This window comes from Bufo bufo, chromosome 3, assembly GCF_905171765.1.
Source record: "Bufo bufo chromosome 3, aBufBuf1.1, whole genome shotgun sequence".
In the NCBI taxonomy this organism is placed as follows: Eukaryota; Metazoa; Chordata; class Amphibia; order Anura; family Bufonidae; genus Bufo; species Bufo bufo.
The window spans coordinates 282,929,536-282,953,257 of record NC_053391.1 but is presented as its reverse complement, the minus strand read 5'-3'; the positions used below and the strand labels follow the sequence as shown (position 1 = coordinate 282,953,257).

At 42.8% G+C, this 23,722-nt stretch overlaps 1 protein-coding gene across 1 annotated transcript in view; it reads right to left on the bottom strand.

Annotated features, from left to right (window-relative positions):
• LOC120995148 (mitogen-activated protein kinase 14-like) overlaps positions 1-23,722 on the bottom strand; it is a 386,582-nt gene that overhangs the window by 178,688 nt on the left and 184,172 nt on the right.

Sequence of the window (23,722 nt, the reverse complement as noted above, 5' to 3'; positions counted from 1 at the left end):
AGATTTTGCTGGACTGGTTTTTTGACACCATGTCCCATTTGAAGCCTCCCGATGCACCCCTAGAGTAGAAACTCCAAAAAAGTGACCCCATTTTAGAAACTACAGGATAGGGTGGCAGTTTTGTTGGTACTATTTTAGGGTGCATATGATTTTTGGTTGCTCTATATTACACTTTTTGTGAGGCAAAGTAACAAGAAATAGCTGTTTTGGAACCGTTTTTATTTTTTGTTATTTACAACATTCATCTGACAGGTTAGATCATGTGGTATTTTTATAGACCAGGTCGTCACGGACGCGGCGATACCTAATATGTATACTTATTTTTTATTTATGTAAGTTTTACACAATGATTTCATTTTTGAAACAAAAAAAAATCATGTTTTAGTGTTTCCATAGTCTGAGAGCCATAGTTTTTTTACGTTTTTGGGCGATTATCTTGGGTAGGGTATCATTTTTGCGGGATGAGATGATGGTTTGATTGGCACTATTTTGGGGTGCGTATGACTTTTTGATCGCTTGCCATTACACTTTTTGTGATGTAAGGTGACAAAAAAATTGAATTTTTTTACACTTTAAAATTTTTTTTTTTTTACGGTATTGATCTGAGGGGTTAGGTCATGTGATATTTTTATAGAGGAGGTTATTACGGATGCAGCGATACCTAATATGTATACTTTTTTTTATTTATGTAAGTTTTACACAATAATATTTTTGAAACAAAATTTTTTTTTAAAAAATCATGTTTTAGTGTCTCCATAGTCTGAGAGCCATAGTTTTTTCAGTTTTTGGGCGATTATTTTAGGTTGGGTCTCATTTATTGCGGGATGAGATGACGGTTTGATTGGCACTATTGGGGGGTGCATATGACTTTTTGATCGCCAGCTATTATACTTTTTGTGATATAAGGTGACAAAAAATGGTTTATTTAGCACAGTTTTTATTTTTTATGGTGTTCATCTGAGGGGTTAGGTCATGTGATATTTTTATAGAGCCTGTCGATACGGACGCGGCGATACATAAATAAAAAAAAAGTATACATATTAGGTATCGCCGCGTCCGTATCGACAGGCTCTATAAAAATATCACATGACCTAACCCCTCAGATGAACACCATAAAAAATAAAAACTGTGCTAAATAAACAATTTTTTGGTCATGCCCACCAAAATAGAACCAATCTAACGTCACCTCATCCCGCAAAAAATTAGCCCCTACCTGAGACAATCGCCCCCCCAAAAAAAAAAAAAAAATATGGCTCAGAATATGGAGACACTAAAACATCATTTTTTTTGTTTTAAAAAAGCTGTTATTGTGTAAAACTTACATAAATAGAAAAAAAGTATACATATTAGGTACGTTTTACACAATAAGCTTTTTTAAAACAAAAACAATGATGTTTCAGTGTCTCCATATTCTGAGCCATATATATTTTTTTTTTGGGGTGATTGTCTCAGGTAGGGGCTCATTTTTTGCGGGATGATGTGACGTTAGATTGGTACTATTTTGGTGGGCATGACAATTTTTTTAGATTTAGCACAGTTTTTATTTTTTACGGTGATCATCTGAGGGGTTAAGTCATGTGATATGTTTATAGAGCCGGTCAATACGGACGCGGCGATACCCAATATGTCTACTTTTTTATTTTCCTCTATTTTCTACCAATTTTTTTTAACTTTATTTGGGGAAAATGACGTTTTTGTTTATTTTTACTTGAAACTTTGAATTTTTTGGGGGGAAACTATTTTTTCAACTTTTTTTTCACTTTATTTTTTGTCCCTTGTTCCGATCACCGCCCGCCGGTGATCGAAAATACACATGACATACTGGTACGTCATGTGTCCTTAATGGGGTATTCCTATCTTGCTACTTCATCCTCAATTGCTGCCAGCTAGCTGTTCACTTCCTGGTTTTCTGCTGCTAAGGCTGGGCGGGCTTAGGTAGTTTGAGTGAAGGCCGGCCACACCTCCCTATGACATCACACTGAGAACTCAGTCCTTGCGTGCTAGTTCATGTGAAGAGTATGACTCATCAGTCCGGCAGCCTGCAGTGTCTGTGAGGACCCTCCTCCTGCTGGGGAATCAGAGCCATGTGAAGTGAGCTCAGTGTACAGTAACACGTGGCTGTTCTGCACAGTTTTACACACAAAATCTCAGTCTGATCTTTTACAAACCCATTCTGTGCATCAAAAACTATAATTCCATATCATACATTAGCTGAAAAGCTTGACCAACCAGCACTGATGCAGATTTGTTTCCATTACAGCTGTACTCCAGTTGTGTATAAACCTTACACTATTTTTCTTTATAGATGCATATACAGCTCAGCTACATGTGTCTTCTCCAGTCCCCTTTGGCTGAATTGCTTCCTATACAGCCCTAATACATCTTTATTCTACTCCCCCACTAGCACTGTGTCCGAAAAGCTTTATATACAGCTCTGCTACATCTGTCTGTTTATCTCTTCAACCAGCACTGTGTCCGAACAGCCGCATATTCAGCTCTGCTACATCTGTTTCTTTCTTCCACCAGCATTGATGCTGACCCGCCACATATACAGCTCTGCTACATGTCTATTCCCTTCCCCACTAGAACTATGGCTGAACAGCAACCTATTCAGCACTGCTACATCCATCAGCCCCCATATGCCTCAAACAGTCCCCCAAGTGACTCCATCAGCCCCCCAAGTGCCTCCATCAGCCCCCAATCGTTGGTGGAATTGGTGGTGCATGTAAAAATAATGCTCACCCCTTATGAAGTAGTGTCCCGGTCCTCCGCTGGCTCTCCAACGCTGTCCGGACTCGTCACTTCCTCCCACGAACTGTTTGGGCGGCCGCGCATGCGCTAAACTATCTTCATTTGTGCTGCGTTGGAGCCGCGCATGCGCGGCCGGCTGGCGACGTGCGAGCTCCAAGTTAAAATGAGAGGCCAGCCACTGGATCACCAGAGAAAGCTCTGCGCAAGCGCGGCCCATGGATGCGGCCGGCGAGCGGTGGCCGTATCCATGGGCAGCGCAGATCAACAATGGATATGAATAATAAGATTTTACAGAGAACAGTATTTTTTTTTTAGGATATATATTTTGAAAAACGTTCACTGGGGGGTATATAATTTAATAAAATATGATCAAGAATATGGGAATACCCCTTTAAGTACCGGGACAACATGCCGTAACGGTACGTCATGTGTCCGGAAGAGGTTAATATTACTAAAAAAAATAATACAAACCAAACCATTATAAGCTTAAGGGTGGGAATCCCCTGTGCCGTTGTGAAGGCTACTGGAAAATTCAATTACCGGTAACAGTAATTTTCGTCTTTTCCACACACCTCCCAAATGACACCACCTGGAACATTAACAGAGAAACCCATTTTTAGGGTGGGACAACAGCAGACAAAACTGCCCGAAATTTAAATCTCGATTTGGCTAAACATCTAACATGTAATGTCTGACAAAAGTCAAAGAATTTGCCCAGGTAGCTACTCTGCAAATCTGTTCTAGGAAAGCTGAAGCCCCCACTGCCAAGGAAGTAGATATAGCCTTTGTAGAGTGAGCCTTCAGCCCCCTAGGGGGAGAATGTCCTTTTTTTCATGGCAGAGAACAATGGCCACCCTGATCCAATGTGCAATTATAGTCTTGCTTGCCGCTTGCCCTATGTTCTGCCCCAGGTATTGGATCAACAAATTGTCAGATTTCCAAACATCTTGTCTCTAGATTTTAAGTCACACCTCCTAACATTTAGATTATGAAATCTTCTGAGCTTACCCGAGAACAAAAAGACAGTGTTGATCGTGGAATTTAGATACTACTTTTGGCAAAAACCATGGGAAATGTTTTAAAATAATTATATATTCCAATATAGTCAGATAGGGTGGCATACAGGAGAATGTCTGAATCTCCCCAACTCCTCTGGCTGTTACGATAGCCAGAATAAAGGCTGCTTTAAAGGACAGAAGTCAGATCTGTTCTTAAGGGAGCCTCTATAAGAACAGAGAGGATCAGATTTAAGTCCCACGGATAAACAGTAGATCTAAAAAAAGGACAAATCCTATTTCCTCCCTGGGAAGGCGGCGCTGGGCACCAGACGTAGATGGGTGCAGCCGGGCACACTGTATGAAGCGACGTCCCCTTGGGCACCTTAGGTAGGTGAATGACAGGTTATAAAAACCTGTTTTATGAGCTAATAGAGTCACAGGCAGATTTAATAAGGACAGTTTCGGATTCAGGTTATTAGTACGAACCTGGCCATATGTTTAGGTTATAGGCCTAAAATGTCATGACAGAATCCCTTTAAAAAATAAAATAAAAAATCTTCTAATTAAAGTCTAGATCTGCTAATCTTACCCTCTTAATGCTGCAATCTTTGTCCAGACCTGCTTGTAAGAAATCAAGAATTAACTTTATGTTTGGAGGCATAGATGGATCCCAGGCATCTGAAACGAATAACAGAAAATATTTCCAGGACCTGAGGTAGATTTTTGATGTCACATGCCTCATGCTTTGCATCAAATTATTTATGACATGATCAGATAGTCCTTTGTCCTTTAGAATGGTTCGTTTAACTTCCAGGCCTTCAGGCGAAGCTGAAGTATACTCGGGACCCTGGGAAAGACGATCTAAAACTGGTGGAAAGCTCCAGAAATTTTTCTTCACTAGTAACATGAGTGGAAACCAGGCCTTCTTTGGCCAGAAGGGTGCTATTTTTTGGGCTGAAAGAAAAAAGTGGGAAGGCGTAAAAGTGTCACCCAGTTTATGGTCTTGAGAACACACCCATCTAAAGAGGTTGGCCTAGATATGAGAGAGAAAAGTTTTTATTTACTTTCTTGTTCCTCTTTGATGCAATACGTCACTCAATGGGAGCCCCATTGAGTGTGACTCAGCCCCATCTGCTGAGTCAAATGGCTAGGTGATTTTCTTCACCTCTTACATGGACTGCTGATTCTTTCTGCTACTATAGCTAGAGATTGACTCCCCCCCCCCCATGTTTGTTTATGTATGTCACAATTGACATATTGCCTGAAGGAATCTTCACATGTTTTGACTGGGCTAACAGACAAAAGGCAGTTAGGGCTTGAAACACTGCACAATTCTATGACGTTTGATGATGCTTGGCATAGATCTGGTCGCCATTTTCCTTGCACTATTACATTTTTAAGGATTTGAGATTGATGATCGTTCTGGCCCTTTTGGTTTTTTACCAAAAAAAAAAAAAAAGTCCAATTTTCTCCCAACAGTTTTTAGTTTATTAGACATCTGTTGGAGGGGGTGTAACAAATTTCAATAGGTATCTTGAATGAATAATTAACAGAATCCACGAAGAGGCAGGAATCTTTTCCCAGGCTGTAATAATTTTTTTTTTAACCTGCCTCCAAGTAGACCTCTGGCATCATTGGGTAGCTTGACGGGAACACTTGTCTGGTTAAAGAGGAAGCCTGTACCATTCCTCTTGGTGAACTGCCAGGTAGAGGAACCCTGCTTTTTCTTTTGGTCAAACTAATTATGTCTCTAGGGGCGAAAGGAACTTTGGTGAAAATAACCAGATTCCGCAGGAAGGCCATTCTTTTCAACAGAGGCATTCTCTAGAGTGTAGTCTAATGCTGTACCAAATGGTCTATAACCCTCACAAGTTATAGCACATATGGTAATACATTTTTTGAGGCTGCAACCCCAGACCAGGATCTTAACCAAACTGCCTTACGTGTTGCGTTGGAGAGGGCTGGTGATTTTGCTGATAGTTTTACCAGATCCGCCGAAGAATTAGCTATAAACTTTGTAGCCTGTTTAAGAACTGGATTGGATGACAAAATGTCCTCCCTGGGTGTATCCGTCTCCAAATGTTCCACTATCTGGGGAAGCCATGAGTATAGGTGGCAGAAATGCTGGGTCTTAACATAGCACTAGAAGATTCTCAGGCCTTTTTTTAAAAAGGGATTTGCATTTCTTATCCATCCCTGAAGAGACTTAGAACCTCAAATGGTAGCTAAGATTTTTTTAGAAATCCTTGCTACAGGAGCACAAATTCTAGGTGCTTTAACTCAAAAGGCTGAAGTGACTTGTTGTTTTTCAGGATCCTTCCACTGATTCTGTCAATTTTTATTATGCTCTGATGTACTGTCTATCCTCCAGACCCTGGAACATCTCCTCTTGAACTGTTAGGGGATCTTTAGACTCTATGTTAATGGCAGCTCTGATAGTTTTTAGAAGAGTCTCCATTTCTTCAATAGAGCCTAACAGATATCCTGACCCATTATAAGATGAGCCGAAATCAGCGTCTGAGGAAACTTCTCCCTCATTTTGAATCAATTCAGGTTCAGCAAAAACCAGAGTCTGAGACTTGGAGGTAGATGGTTTTGAAGATACCGGAGCAAGTTTAGCTTCAATGGCTGCTCTCACTTTTATCAAGGAGCTCATACTTTCAATCAAGGATGGTGATTCTCCAAACACCTCCTTATGAGTACATTTACTACATAGCCATTTTTTACAGGAAGCAGGGAAGGTCTTTTTACAGATGGCACATGTTTTGTTCTTTTGTGATGGCTCCCCACAAGACTTATAGGTCTCCTTGACCTAAGAAAGAAGGAAAGCAAAACTTTTAGAAAACAGCAGACCTTCAACAATGAGCAGAGTTGTCTTGGGAATAGAAGATATCTGCCATCCACATACTGCATGTTACATAGCAGTATATAGTACCAAAGAACCTCCGTAAAGGAGGCTTACTGGGCTGATGGCCCTGGAAGGTTCAGAGGACTTGCAGCCAGAATCGCCTTCATACGGTAGGACATTGCTGCACAAACAGGTGCTGCTTCATAAGGCAGGGAAGCAATACATGTCATTTTCAAGTTCCAGTGCTTTCTTAAATAGCACTACTTCCGGTGTTATTATCTCATTGTAAACGTTGCGTGATGCAAGATAACCCATAAGTGCCTTTGCATGCCTTCTGAGGATTTTCCCCAGACCATGAAAACATTCCCCTCCTTGTCGTCAGCCGATCCTCCACCTGCTAACTGCAAATCCCTGATTAAGCATAATAGAAGCCTGGGGTTGCCAGCACATGCCGGACTTGCACCTAGATCCTGGCCCCGAGGACCTGCGTCCTGCATCAGTCCTCTTGGCAACAACAGGGATACAAACCACTAGGCCAGGGTTTCTAAACTCTGGTCCTCAGAACCCACCTACCAGTCATGTTTTGTAGTATTGAGCATATGATATAATTAGTGTCCATGCATCAGAACTTACCCCAGGTATTCATTCTGTGGGATATTCTCAAATCCTGAACGGTAGGTGGGTCCTGAGGACAGGAGTTGAGAAACCCTACACTAGGCTGTGCGCTATCTTCTGCACTTTAGTTGGATCTCCACCCATCCCAAGGTAAAAGGGGCTTTTAAGCACTGATCTCCACGTTGTTTCCTGTCCCTGTGGAGGCAGGGGTAACCTCCTGGTAGTGCAGTTGGGGAGGCATGTGGAAAAGCTAATTTTGCATCACGATATTCTGTCCCCATAACAGTTTTTATATTTATGTCTATGGAGCTGCGTGAGGGCTCACTTTCTTTTGGGGGTTGGTCTATAGTTTTTATTGATACCATTATGTAGTGTGAATGACTTGTTGATCACTGTTTATAAAAAAAAATTTGGGGAGGTGAAGCGAGCGGGGCGAAGCGACAAAAAAAAATAAATAAAAAAAATTAATAAAATGATGTATTCCGTTATGCTGTTCACCATAGGAAATAAAGACTTTAATGATTTAACATTGCAGCCTACAGTAAATTCACTATGTCCTATGGAGCCTTGCTATTGGCTTTAAGAACGCCCAAGTCTGCCATAGCAGATGGCTCTCTCAATCTCAGAGTGGGGGGCTGTTTGGGCCACAGAAGTGTATTGTTCCTGCGATTTTACCACCTCAATACCGTGTTCGCCATTAAGCACGGCATCTAAGGTGTTAAAAGTCCATGATAAGTGACTCTGCCTCCAGGTATTTTCTGTGTAAAACAGCAGGCACCCGGTGGCTATGGTGCCCGCTCAGTTCCTAAGCAGGATCCATGTTTAACACATTCCTGACTACCGCCATACATGTATGGTGGAAGTCGGGGATTTAAATATTGCACCTGCTGGTGAGAGCCATGGCCATTGTGTGTCTGCTGTTTTAAATAGACACCAGGAGCAAATGCCTGCAATTGTCGATAACGCAAATCACAGACATTTAACCTCTTAGACATCACAGTCAATTGTGGCCACGACATCTGAAGCAGCTTCCCCTCCCAGTGCAGAGATCAGAGAAGCAGTTTGTCCTCTTAGGAAGGCTTGAAGTTACCACAGCAATATGTTTCAATGGAGCCCTGCCTATGATGGGGCTTCATAGAAATGTATTGAATCTCCTATAAACTGCAATGGTAATTCACTGCAGTCTATGGGAGAAACAATCTGAATATTCCATGCTCAAGTTCCCCTTTGGTATAAAAAAAAAACTAAAACTAAAGTAAAAAAATAAAGTATAATAAGTTCAAATCACTTCTCGATTCAACAAGGTGCTGATAGCATTCTTTAGAAATGTTGGCCCATATTGATAGGATAGCATCTTGCAGTTGATGGAGATTTGAGGGATGCACATCCAGGGCACGAAGCTCCCGTTCCACCACATCCCAAAGATGCTCTATTGGGTTGAGATCTGGTGACTGTGGGGGCCATTTTAGTACAGTGAACTCATTGTCATGTTCAAGAAACCAATTTAAAATGATTCGAGCTTTATGACATGGTGCATTATCCTGCTGGAAGTAGCCATCAGAGGATGGATACATGTTCTCATTCTGTTTACGCCAAATTCGGACTCTACCATTTGAATGTCTCAAGTGGTACCCGGTGGGGTCTTCTGCTGTTGTAGCCCATCCGCCTCAAGGTTGTGCGTGTTGTGGCTTCACAAATGCTTTGCTGCATACCTCGGTTGTAACGAGTGGTTATTTCAGTCAACGTTGCTCTTCTATCAGCTTGAATCAGTCGGCCCATTCTCATCTGACCTCTAGCATCCACAAGGCATTTTTGCCCACAGGACTGCCGCATACTGGATGTTTTTCTCTTTTCACACCATTCTTTGTAAACCCTAGAAATGGTTATGCGTGAAAATCCCAGTAACTGAGCAGATTGTGAAATACTCAGACCGGCCCGTCTGGCACCAACAACCATGCCACGCTCAAAATTGCTTAAATCACCTTTCTTTCCCATTCTGACATTCAGTTTGGAGTTCAGGAGATTGTCTTGACCAGGACCACACCCCTAATTGCATTGAAGCAACTCCCATGTGATTGGTTGACTAGATAATTGCATTAATGAGAAATAGAACAGGTGTTCCTAATAATTCTTTAGGTGTGTGGGTATATATATATATATATGTATATATTATAGTTAGGGACAGAAGTATTTGAACACCCTGTGATTTTGCAAGTTCTCCCACTTAGAAAACATGGAGGGGTCTGAAATTCACATAGTAGGTACATTCCCACTCTGAGAGACTGAATAAAAAATTATAAAATATAAAAAATAAAATAAAACTGGAAATCACATTGTATGATTTTCAAAGAATTTATTTGTCTTGCACTGCTGAACATAAGTTTGGAACACCTGAGAAAATCAGTGTTAATATTTGGTACAGAAGCCTTTGTTTGCAATTACAGAGGTCAAAGTTTCCTGTAGTTCTTGACCAGGTTTGCACACACTGCAACAGGGATTTTGGCCCACTCCTCCACACAGATCTCCTCTAGATCTGTCAGGTTTCGGGGATGTCTCTGAGCAACACAGAGTTTCAGCTCCCTCCAAAGATGTTCTATTGGATTTAGGTCTGGAGACTGGCTAGCCACTCCTTGGTTATCCTGGCTGTGTGCTTCGGGTCGTTGTCATGTTGGAAGACCCAGCCACGACCCATCTTCAATGCTTTGACTGAGGGAAGGAGGTTGTTGCTCAAAATCACACAATAAATTGCCCCATTCATCCTCTCCTTAATAAAGTGCAGTCGTCCTGTCCCCTTTGCAGAAAAGCACCCCCAAAGCATGATGTTACCACCCCCATGCTTCACAGTAGGGATGGTGTTCTTGGGATGCAACTCATCCTTCTTTTTCCTCCAAACACGACGAGTGAAGTTTAGACCGAAAAGTTCTACTTTGGTCTCATCTGACCACATGACTTTCTCAAATGCCTCCTCTGGATCATCCAGATGGTCATTGGCAAACTTCAGACGGGCCTGGACATGTGATGACTTGAGCAGGGGAACCTTCCCTGCAATGCATGATTTGAAACCATGACGGCGTATTGTTCTACAGACAGTGACCTTTGAAACTGTGGTCCCAGCTCTCTTCATGTCATTGACCAGCTCCTCCCTTGTAGTTCTGGGCTGATTCTTCACCATTCTTATCAGTGATACCCCACGAGGTGAGATCTTGCATGGAGCCCCAGTCCAAGGGAGACTGACAGTCGTCTTTAGCCTCAGTTGATCTATTTTCACCAAGCTGCTTGTCAATTGCCCTGTAGCCCTTTTCAGCCTTGTGGAAGTCCACAATTTTGTCTCTGGTGTCTTTTGACAGTTCTTTGGTCTTGCCCATGGTAGTAGTTGGCGTCTGACTGACTATGGGGTATATCAGCAAAAGGAGAAAAAAAAGTTAAGAGAAGATGGATTAAGAAGCGCCATGAACACTACCAATGGATGAAAAATTGTGATGAGGAAAATGGGTACAAGGTAGTTCAAGAGCCGATCCCAAGGCCGCACCCAAGCAAAGAGCAGTACATGAATGTACACTGCAAATATTTTGACGAATAAAGAAAAGAACTCCGATGATATCAGATGGAGAAAAGGGAAACACAGGGGCGCCAAGTGAACGGTGTATATCTGAGTGTTAAATTATGCTAAAACAAGATGATGTGAAAGAATAATTAATAGAGAGATTAGAAACTCATGAACAGTTATGAGATTAGTAAGGCAGGTGAAAAGTGGTACTGTGACCTTAAAATGTTACTTTAAAAGTGGAAAGCTAAAAATAAACAGAACAACACTCTAGAAGTGTTGCATCTAAAAAAGTTGCATCGAGTAGGGGACTTACTTCACCAGGGAGGTTGGTATAGGATAAGCATAAAATATTTATACCTTCTCCTCCCCGCCGAGGTCGCTTGTCAGATGGTATGGATATCGCCTTCACGTCCCAAAAGAAAGGTAACCAGGGCTCCAAATGGAAGACTCTTTATTTAATATAAAGCTCAAAGCGTTTCGGGGTGTATCCACCTTTCTCAAGAGCAAAATACAATAAAAACCTACATAATGACATATATATATATATATATATATATATATATATATATATACAGTACAGACCAAAAGTTTGGACACACCTTCTCATTCAAAGAGTTTTCTTTATTTTCATGACTATGAAAATTGTAGATTCACACTGAAGGCATCAAAACTATGAATTAACACATGTGGAATTATATACATAACAAACAAGTGTGAAACAACTGAAAATATGTCATATTCTAGGTTCTTCAAAGCAGCCACCTTTTGCTTTGATTACTGCTTTGCACACTCTTGGCATTCTCTTGATGAGCTTCAAGAGGTAGTCCCCTGAAATGGTTTTCACTTCACAGGTGTGCCCTGTCAGGTTTAATAAGTGGGATTTATTGCCTTATAAATGGGGTTTGGACCATCAGTTGCATTGAGGAGAAGTCAGGTGGATACACAGCTGATAGTCCTACTGAATAGACTGTTAGAATTTGTATTATGGCAAGAAAAAAGCAGCTATGTAAAGAAAAACGAGAGGCCATCATTACTTTAAGAAATGAAGGTCAATCAGTCAGCCGAAAAATTGGGAAAACTTTGAAAGTAAGGGCTATTTGACCATGAAGGAGAGTGATGGGGTGCTGAGCCAGATGACTTGGCCTCCACAGTCACCGGACCTGAACCCAATCGAGATGGTTTGGGGTGAGCTGGACCGCAGAGTGAAGGCAAAAGGGCCAACAAGTGCTAAGCATCTCTGGGAACTCCTTCAAGACTGTTGGAAGACCATTTCAGGGGACTACCTCTTGAAGCTCATCAAGAGAATGCCAAGAGTGTGCAAAGCAGTAATCAAAGCAAAAGGTGACTACTTTAAAGAACCTAGAATATGACATTTTCAGTTGTTTCACACTTGTTTGTTATGTATATAATTCCACATGTGTTAATTCATAGTTTTGATGCCTTCATAGTCATGAAAAAAAAGAAAACTCTTTGAATGAGGTGTGTCCAAACTTTTGGTCTGTACTGTATATATATATATATATATATATATATATACACATACACACATACACATATACATATACATATATATATATATATATATATATATATACACACACACACATACACACACACATATCCATACATTGATCAATTGAACTGTGAATTGATTTCAGGCGGGAACCGGAAGTGGGGGGGGATGTCACTTCCGGCTATACAAACACTGATATATCTTAAATAATGCAGTGAGTATAGGCCAAGACTATTTCCTCCCCAGAGGTCAGTTACATATTGTGGGTTATATTAAAGTTATAATAAGTATACCTCGTTAGTATTCCGGCTGCGCTCCAGGCTGGTTCCAGCATCACAAAAAAATACACCAAACAAGAGTCTCCAGACAATTCACACAAGTACATTCCGGCGATGTGTCTCTCCTTAGTCTAACCCCCATAGAATGGGACCCTAAATCCTTCCAACACCTATGTCGCAAGGAGATGTTTTGTATATTCCGTTTCAACTCCCTCATCCCGTTTGGCCTCAATGAAGCCTTAGAGCATAATAATTACTAACTACTAGTTAGCCTTTTGACTTACTCTCACCATCATTACATAAACCACCCCTAAATGTCCCATCTACTACTAATGTATTCACAAACACAATAGGGTATATTATATATATATTAGGTGACTCACCCTTGCTACTATAGGATTGATGGATCTATAATATAATAAGTCTTCAACATACAAAAGGTTTTGATATAGGGTACTTTCACACTTGCGTTTTTCTTTTCCGGCATAGAGTTCCGTCCTAGGGGCTCTATACCGGAAAAGAACTGATCAGTTTGATCCCTATGCATTCTGAATAGAGAGCATTCCGTTCAGGATGTATAAGGATGTCTTCAGTTCAGTCTTTTTGACTGATCAGGCAAAAGATAAAACCGCAGCATGCTACGGTCTTATCTCCGGCCCAAAAAAACTCAAGACTTGCCTAAATGCCGGATCCGGCGCAGACCGGTAAAAACGTGGAATTTTTTTTTAAACTGATCTGTTTGTCTGTATGACAAACGGACAGACAGATCCGTTCTTGCAATGCATTTGTAAGACGGATCAGGATCCTGATCAGTCTCAAAATGCAATCAGTTGGCATACGTTTTGCCGGATTCCGCTGCCGTGGAAGTGTGAAAGTAGCCATAGAAAAATAACTCACCACAAACATAACTCATCATTTTGAGTACAATGTACTTCTAGATCGATCTATCTACTTGTATATTATGATTTTTATTCAACTAATTTACCTTATGACCATTTCATTCATTAGGAGATTTTTATAAGTTTTATGAGAATTAATGTATTCTTATTCTATTAGGAGACCTCCATTAAGTATTTATGTACCCCATCATGTACATTTCTATGAATTTTAAAATTAATTTTTGTCTTTTTATACAAATTTCATTTTATATTTACATGGGCTATATAATGCATATATAATTCTTGTATCCTCATATGAATTCTGGTCCTACATTTATATGGATTACATACATATATATGTCCAGCCCCAGCACCTTGCAAATCATTCCCCACGGACTATCCGCTCCACTGTGGAACGCGCATGGCTGCCACTGCTTCAATCTGACGTGCGTTCCACGGTGGAGCGCATTGCACTTCCTTGACCATCTGCTGCATGCGTTCCATATTGGAGCGCAGGCATGTCTTTTAGCAATTTTGAAGTGCCTCCTCCCTGAACTAGCCACACCTCTGAAACCTACGGGTGCGTTCCAGCTTGGAGTGGAGAGGGGATACTAACAAGGTATACTTATTGTACTTTAATATAACCCACAATAAGTAACCGACCTACGGGGAGGAATTAGTCTTGGCCTATACTCACTACACTATTTAAGATATATCAATGTTTGTATAGCCGGAAGTGACGTCCCCCACTTCCGGTTCGCGCCTAAAATCAATTCACAGTTCAATTGATCAATGTATGGATATGTATATATACAGGTGAAACTCGAAAAATTAGACTATCGTGCAAAAGTCCATTGATTTCAGGGTTGCAAATGAAAAGGAATTGCATTAATGCAGCTTAAAATTAGAATTTTGTGAAAAGGTTCAATATTTGGCTCAAAGTATCCCACTAGTCAGCTAATTAATCCATACCCCCTGAGCAAAGGGGTTTCATAAGCGATAATCATCCAAATTATAACAAATAAAGGCTTGAAATATCTTGCTTTTACAGAGACATAAAAAAAGTGGTAGATAGACAAGAACTCGAGAGGATATTAATTCATAACCTCCGAAACATAGAGCAAAAAATTAGGGTATGGAATATATGTGCCGTCGTGGTGATTTAGTAAAAAATGTATTACCGGTAAGTCTAATTCCGGCTTTCCACCTCATCACCACGATGGCCCACAAGGAGTTATACAAAATTATAGAATTAGGTGGGGGGGGTGGGGGGGGCGACTGCCTGAAGGACTTTACGTCCAAAAGACAGGTCCGAGCTACTAGAAAGTTCAAGTCTATAGTGTCTCATAAAAGGTATGTATGCTGGACCATGTAGCAGCTTGCAAATGTCCTCCAAAGAAGCCCCGGCCGCTCAGCCCGAGAGGAAGACATGGCTCTAGTCTAATGGGCTTTTTAATTGAGGGCAGGGAAGGCCCTGGATCACATAACAAATAGAGATGGTGTCCCTAATCCATCGAGCTAGAGAGGGCTTGGAGATTCAAACCTTTACTCTTGCCTGAGAAAAGGACTAAAAATTAATCGGATCTCCTGAAAATTTTCGTAACCTCAAGATACCTTAAAACTGACTGCTAACATCTAGGAATGAAAGGTGGATTCTTTAATGTTAGAGGGATTGTTACAGAAGGAAGGTAATATTAATTTCCTGGTTATGATAGAAATCGGATACGATTTTAGGAAGAAAACCTGGATCTAATCTGAGTACGATTCTATCATCAGTGATACGGAGATATGGCTCCCGTGTAGATAAGGCTTGTATCTCGCCCAGCCTCCTTGCGGATGTAATGGCTATAAGGAAAGTGGTCTTTAGAGATAGATGTTTAATAGAACAATCGAGTAAAGCTTCAAAGGGGGCGAGTGTCAGGCCTGTGAGTACAACGTTTAGGTCCCAAGTAGGGATACGAGACTTTAGAGAAGGACGGAGGCGTGAGTGTCACGGGGTTCCGAAGGTGCACTCTGTCCCCCATTGCCCGCAGAACTGTTGCTTAGCTTTTGGAATGAGGTTCTGTGTTTGACCTCATTCCCAGGGCGGCTTCACTAGCTGGGTGGCTCCCTGCTCCTAGTCTGCCTTGAGCGCCGAGCTGATCACTCGGTGCTCGACTGGTTGGTCTGTCGGTCATGTGACGCTGGCCACGTCACATGACCCTCACTCCCCACTATAAATACAGGCAGCCTGCTAGCTACAGGTTGCCTGTTAATTTCTAGGTTCCTGGCTATTTGTTAGACTGCTGAATACTTACCTGATCCTGTTCCTGACCATCCTTTTGCCCTCTCCTCCTGTACTGCGCTTCCGTCCTGGTATTGTGACCTCGGCTCCCACCTGACTACTCTCTTAGGACTCCGCTTGTACTTCTCTGCTCTCCTGGTATTTATGACCCCGGCTTCTCCTGACAATTCTCTGCTTGCTTCATTTGTACTTTGCAGCTTTCCTGGTATTGACTCGGTCCGTTCACGTCCTGTTTGTCTGTCTGTCATCCCTGCACTTACTCCAAGTTAGGGATTGCCGTCCAGTTGTCCCCTGTCATTAGGACTCGCGAGGCAAGTAGGCAGGGCCAGGGGTAAGGGTGGAGCGCAGTGGTCACTTCCCTCCCCCCTGTGTGTGTGTGTACGCGACCGTTACAGTGAGGCTGCTCGCATGAATCTTCTGAATCCAGCGGTGGTTAGCTAGTTACGGTCAAAGCAGCAAGCCAGGGCTGAGATTTGTACTTTAGGTGGAAGGTCTGAGGCCAAGTTCAAGACCTTGCTGGAGAACTCCAAGTTTTTTTGAATGTTAGGAGGTTCAGAATTGGGGACAGGAATACCATCCAAGAACAAAACCTGTTCCAAATTTCAAGTAGATCGAATAGGTGACCTTTCTACTTGCCTTCGGAGAGACCCTGAGATATTAGCATCTGGACCTCAGGATCAACAGGTCAACTTTAGGAAGTTCGGGTTGTGGTGTAAGATTGGTCCCCTGATGAAGGAGATCCCCTCTGGGTGGAAGAGGCACAGGCTTTTTACCAAGAGGTTTTTTCAGAGAAGGAACCAACTTCTCTTCAGCCAGTAAGGGGCTATTAGATCAGAGTTGTATGTTCTTGGCTGAGCTTCTGGATTATTTTTGGGAATCAGAGGCAATGGAGGAAATGCATAGCAAAGGTTCCAATTCCATTGTATCGTGAATGCATCCAGCGCCGAGGACTGTCCCGTGGACTTAGGAGCAGAATGTTGGTACCTTCGCATTTCTCTTGAGGCAAACAGATCTATTTGAGGGGTGGCCCATCTCGTCTATCAGTATTTGAAAAACTACCCGATCAGAGACCATTCCGTGTGGTCTATTAGGTTTCGACTGAGGTAGTCTGCCTCTATGTTCAGAGCCCCCTTCAGGTGAATCGCAGAGATTGATTTTACATGGAGCTCTGCCTAATTGAATTTTTTTCTGATATGTACATCCGTTTCCCTGATCTTGTCCCACCTTGACGAGAAAGGCACGCTACTGTAGTCGTGTTGTCGGATAGGACTTTTATTTGTAGGCCTTCGAGGAGGTCTTCCGCCGCCTTCAATGACTCCCAAACCGCCCTCAGCTCTCTGAAGTTGGAGGATTGAGAACGAGTTGTTGGCGGCCAGGTACCTGAAATTTAATGATCCCCCACCTTCGCTCCCCATTCTTTTTCGCTTGTGTCAGTTAGGATCTGAACGTAAGGAGCCTTCTCCCAGGGGACTCCCAAGGAGAGGTTGTTCAAGTTCGTCCACCAGTCTAGGGAGGTCTTCACTAGTAGAGGGATGGACACTCTGATTCAGGGAGTTCTGCTGCCTGTTCCATGTTCTGAGAATCCAAGCTTGGAGGACTCCAGGGTACCTAGGGTATGCAAGACGAGAGAAGACGTAAAAGGCTCATGGCTTTAAACAAAGGTTTCTGATTTTGTCCAATGGTAGGAACGTGCGTTGAACTTGGGAATCTAGAATGACCCCCAGAAACTGAATCGTACTGGATGGTTGGAGATTCGATTTCTGCCAGTTTATTAACCAACCTAGATTCCGTATGAATGATAGGAAGGTGTCTAGATCCGCTCTGAGCTGACTGTCGCTGTCCCCAATTATGATAAAATCATCTAAGTATGGTACGATCACCAAGCCTCTGTGCCTCAGGGAGGCCACTATCTCAACAGAAAGCTTCGTGAAGACTCTGGGAGCAGATGATATTCCAAAGGGAAGAGCCGTAAATTGGAAGTGAAGGATTGAACCTTTGTGATCCCGAATTGCGAATTTCAGAAATTTATGGGAATCTGGGTGGATCGGGATGTGATAGTAGGCGTCCCTTAGGTCTACAGAGCACATCAGAGCGTTTCTGCCTATCAGTGGTATCAGATACTTTAGAGACTCCATCCTGAATCTCCGATAGACTATAAATTTGTTTAGGGTCTTTAAATTTATGATTATGAGTGCGAAATGAGCCTCCCTTCTTTTGGACCAGGAAGAGGTTTGAATAGAACCCCTGCCCTACCTGTGACAATGGGACCTGGGTTACTACGCATCTCTAGAAGGATTTGGACTCCCTGACGGATTTTTCTTGTTTACTGAGGATGAGGCGGGACTGGTGACAATGAAACGGTTTGGGGGAGATAAAGAAAACTTTATTTGATGGCTGGATCTTATGATCTCCCGGGTCCAAGGATTCTGGGTAATGGAAACCCAAGGGGCTAGAAAATTCTTCAATCTCCCCCCCGACTCTGGCGTCATTGTCTGTCGCTAGATTTACCCTGGAGGGGGGGGAGGGGAGTGCCTCTTCCCTTGCCACCCTTGGGGTAGCTCCAGCGACCCGACTTTCTTTTATCTCTGTAGGGCCTACCCTGACTAGTGGAGGCACGAAAGGGAAAATTTCCTTTTATAGGATCGTTTCTTCGGGGAAACGTTTCGTTTTGTCTGGCCGCCTTTCTAAAATACGGTCTAACACAGGGCCAAAGACGTACTCCCCCGAGAAGGGGATGGAGCAACAAATTCATCTTGAGGTTTTATCCCTGGACCAGCACTTCATCCACAAGGCCAGCGGGCCGCATTTGGATTGGCCTGCATCCTTGGCGGCGAATCTTACGGATTCCGCCGTGGCGTCCGCCATAAATGCAGTGGCAGACTTCAGCAGGGGAAGGGAATTTAGGAGTTCCTCCCTAGGGGTCTTGTCTCGGATAGGAGTCTCTAGTTCGTTTAACCACAACCCCATGGCCCTCGCTACCGAGGTAGCAGCAATATTAGACTTTAGGTTGTACATTGCGGCCTCCCAGGATTTCTTCGATAAGCTGTCCGCCTTCCTGTCCATGGGGTCGCGTAACTGTGAGGCGTCCTCAAATGGTAGAGCTGTCTTATTTACTTTTGCAACCTGAACATCGATTTTAGGTGTTTCATTAAATATTTTGCACTCATGTGGATGAAATAGAAGTCGATTCCAAAATGACTTAGGTACCCCCAAGCGTTTCTCGGGATTGGACCACTCGTCGAGGACCATCTCACGTATATTCTCGTTTATAGGAAAAAACGCTGGTTTTTTTAAACACGAAGACCTCCGAAACATTTCGTCCTGTACTGAATGGGACTTCTGAGCTTCCTCCACCTCCATAGTGGCTCTGACAGCCTTTAATAAGTCTGGCATGCATTCAGAGGAAAAACTAAATCTTCTGTCGGATTCAGAGTATTCTAGGTCAGAGGAGGCTTCCTTGTCGTCCTAGGGTCTAGAGGACGAAGCGTCTTCAGCTATTCCGTCTGAATCTGAGGAAGAGGCGGACGCTATTTTCTGTCTTTTAGCTGGTGGTGGATCCCTAGGCAAAGAAGTAAGCTGAGATAAAGAGGATCTGACTTCTTCGTGAATCATGGACCTAAACTACTCAATTAGGGAAGGTTGTTCTTCACGTATAACACTTGAAATGCAATCTTTACACAGTCTTTTATAGTAATCATCTGGAAGCCGCCTAAAGCACGATATGCACTTGGCGGGCTTCCTAACCTTCTTCTGCACCTCCTTAGGGACCTAGGAGGGGAGAGCGACTTTAATCAGGCTGATATAACATAACTATATTGAAAATTATATTTGCCCCCAAAGCCTGAGAAGGAGGAGAGGAGGAGAGAGGAACCCGAGTTCCCTGACCACAAGTGCAATCAAGTATTGGTGATATAGGCACTCTCCCCCACAGGGGAACTTAGGGCAACCAGCGCAGAGGGGTCTCCTGGAGAGCGGGGTTCGCGGACATGATGGCACAAGCAACGGCAGTTGCCTCGGCACTTCCATGTGCTGTGCCGATGTTACCAGGAGACGGGCGACTTATACGTAATTTCCCTGTCTCCCGGAAGTGACGTTGCCGCATAGCGCAAAGCGTCAGACGCGCAGCCCGGCTGTAACCATTAGAAGGCCCGGCGGGAGATCGCGTCCAGGGAGCAGGATCTCGAAACGAACGGAGTGAGGCCTCCCACTCCTCCCCTGCCCAGCGTTAGTACTGGGACATGGGAGGGCAGGGGGACACCTAAGGTAAACCTAGTGGTGCCAGGAAAAAAACATCAGTCCTCATCTCCCTGGATAGGGAGACCTCTCTCTGCCCCTGTCCTCTGTAGGGACAGGAAATACTGGTGTTTGTGGTGGGAGAGGGGGGGGGGGGATTTAAACCCACTCTCTGTTCATGCCTCTACAGAGGTCAGGTTCAATGTCCTTGTGGGCTGTCGTGGTGATGAGGTGGAAATTCAAATTTTTCGAGTTTCACCTGTACATGGCATTATGTAGGTTTTCATTGTATCTTGCTCTTGAGAAAGAGGGATACTACCCCAAAACGCGTTGAGCTTATATTAAATATAGAGTCTTCCCGTTTTGGAGCCATGGTTACATTTCTTTTGGGACAAGAAAGGTGATAGCCATACCATCTGACAAGTGACCTTGGCGGGGGAGGAGAAGGTATAGGTGTTTTATGCTTATCGTATACCTCCCTGCCTGGTGAAGTAAGTCCCCTACTCGATGCAACTATTTAGATGCAACACTTTTAGAGTGTTTTTCTGTTTATTTTTAGCTTTCCCTTTTAAAGTAACATTTTAACGTCACAGTACCACTTTTCACCTGCCTAACTAAGGGTACTTTCACACAAGCGGCAGGACGGATCCGACAGGTTGTTCACCCTGTCGGATCCGTCCTGCCGCTATTTCGCCGTGCCGCCGGACTGCCGCTCCATCCCCACTGACTATAATGAGGACGGGGGCGGAGCTCCGGCGCAGCACTGCAGTGCGCGTTGAGAGGCCGCCGGATTAAAAAGTTGTACATGCAGTACTTTTAGCCTCTAGCCGTGCACTGTCAATGGGGACGGAGCGTCAGTCTGGCGGCACGGCAAAATAGCGGCAGGACGGATCCGACAAGGTGAACAGTCCGTCGGATCCGTCCTGCTGCTAGTGTAAAAGTAGCCTAATTTCATAACTGATCATGAGTTTCTAATCTCTCTATTATTCTTTTACATCATCTTGTTTAAGCATAATCTAACTCTCAGATATACACCTTTCATTTGGCGCCCATGTGTTTCCCTTTTCTCATCTGATATCACTTGACTGCGGGATGGACAGGGGTCTTTAAAGAGCTCAGACAGGTGCTACTAAGTTAGATTAATGAGTGGAGTAGAGGTGGACTTTTTAAAAGGCACAGTAACATGTCTTTGAGAGCCAGAATTCTTGCTGTTTCTCAGTGTGTTCAACTTCAAATACTTACAGTAAGTTCAGCAGTGCAAGACAAATAAATTCTTAAAAAAAAAAATCATACAATGTGATTCCTGATTTATTATTTTTTATCCTGTCTCTCAGAGTGGTAATGCACCTACAATGTGAATTTCAGACCCCTCCATGATTTCTAAGTGGGAGAACTTGCAAAATCGCAGTGTGTTCAAATACTTCTGTTCCTCACTATAATATATATATATATATATATATATATATATATATACACACACACACATACATACACATAGATATATATATATATATATACACACATACATACACACACATACACACACAGTACACCCCACACATTTTTGTAATATTTTATCTTTTCATGGGACAATACAGAAGATGACACTTTGATACAATGTTAAGTAGTCAGTGTTACCAGCATGTATAAGTGTAAATTTGGTGTGCCCTCAAAATACTCAACACAGCCATCAAAGGGGTTGTCAGAGTTATATTTATTGATGACGTATCCTCAGGATAGGTCAGCAATAATCAGATCGGCTGGGGTCCGACACCCGGCACCCCCGCCGATCAGCTGTTTGAAGAGAAGGCGCGCGTCGTGCCAGCTCTGCCTCCTCTTTGCGGTTTACCTTCTCGCCGTTTGCATCGGCAGTGGTGAGCAGGTATAAATTACACCCAAGCCTTCCCATTCATTTCAATGGGACGGATCGCTCCATCCCATTGAAATTAATAGACGGTGAACAGGAGGCAGCGCTGGCACGGCGCGCGCCTCCTCTTCAAACAGCTGATCGGCGGGGGTGCCGGGTGTCGGACCCCAGCCGATCTGATATTGATGACCTATCCTTAGGATTGCAATAAACAAAGTGTAGAAGCAGCACCACTCGGTCCTTGTTGATGTATCCAAATAGATGCAACAGCCTCACTGATGGCCTTGGATCCAACGGCCAGAATATAAGAAAAGTGCAGGCGGTATCAGCAGCATCTCACATCATCGACTTGCCCATTTGTACTAATTACTTTGAAGTCCAAATAAAAGTCGATGATGTGAGATGCTGCTGATACCGTCTGCACTTTTCTATCCTGAGGATAGGTCATTAATAAATATGACTCGGACAAGCCCCTTTAATGTCTAAACCGCTGTCAACAAAAGTGAGTACATTTTTGTGAGAAATATATATATATATATATATATAGGTCCAGAAAAACGGGCGGCACTCCAAGAGGTAAAAGAAAGAAAGTGAACCTTTATTCACCCAGGTGGTGCAACGTTTCGGCTCTACACTTGAGCCTTTTTTTTTGGACGTGCACCCGAACCTCAACTGATTTTGTACCAGTGCCGCCTTTTTTCCTTGGTATATATATATATATATATATATATATTTCTCACAAAAATGTACTCACTTTTGTTGAGAAATATATTTTGTTGTATATACACACACAGTACAGACCAAAAGTTTGGACACCTTCTCATTCAAAGAGTTTTCTTTATTTTCATGACTATGAAAATTGTAGATTCACACTGAAGGCATCAAAACTATGAATTAACACATGTGGAAATTATATACGTAACAAACAAGTGTGAAACACTGTAAATATGTCCATATTCTAGGTTCTTCAAAGTAGCCACCTTTTGCTTTGATTACTGCTTTGCACACTCTTGGCATTCTCTTGATGAGCTTCAAGAGGTAATCCCCTGAAATGGTTTTCACTTCACAGGTGTGCACTGTCAGGTTTAATAAGTGGGATTTCTTGCCTTATAAATGGGGTTGGGACCATCAGTTGCGTTGAGGAGAAGTCAGGTGGATACACAGCTGATAGTCCTACTGAATAGACTGTTAGAATTGGTATTATGGCAAGAAAAAAGCAGCTAAGTAAAGAAAAACGAGTGGCCATCATTACTTTAAGAAATGAAGGTCAGTCAGTCGAAAAATTGGGAAAACTTTGAAAGTAAGGGCTATTTGACCATGAAGGAGAGTGATGGGGTGCTGAGCCAGATGACCTGGCCTCCCAGTCACCGGACCTGAACCCAATCGAGATGGTTTGGGGTGAGCTGGACCGCAGAGTGAAGGCACAAGGGCCAACAAGTGCTAAGCATCTCTGGGAACTCCTTCAAGACTGTTGGAAGACCATTTCAGGGGACTACCTCTTGAAGCTCATCAAGAGAATGCCAAGAGTGTGCAAAGCAGTAATCAAAGCAAAAGGTGACTACTTTAAAGAACCTAGAATATGACATATTTTCTGTTGTTTCACACTTGTTTGTTATGTATATAATTCCACATGTGTTAATTCATAGTTTTGATGCCTTCATACTCATGAAAATAAAGAAAACTCTTTGAATGAGAAGGTGTGTCCAAACTTTTGGTCTGTACTGTATATATATATATATATATATATATATATACACACACATATACATAAATATATACACACATACACACACACACAAAAAGGGATTAGGATGAGAGCAATCCATATAGTAAATGGACAGCTTGTCTACAAGAGCAGGGCCATTCATACAGAGTTTTGTTGGAGCCCACTCATTTAAGGCTACTTTCAT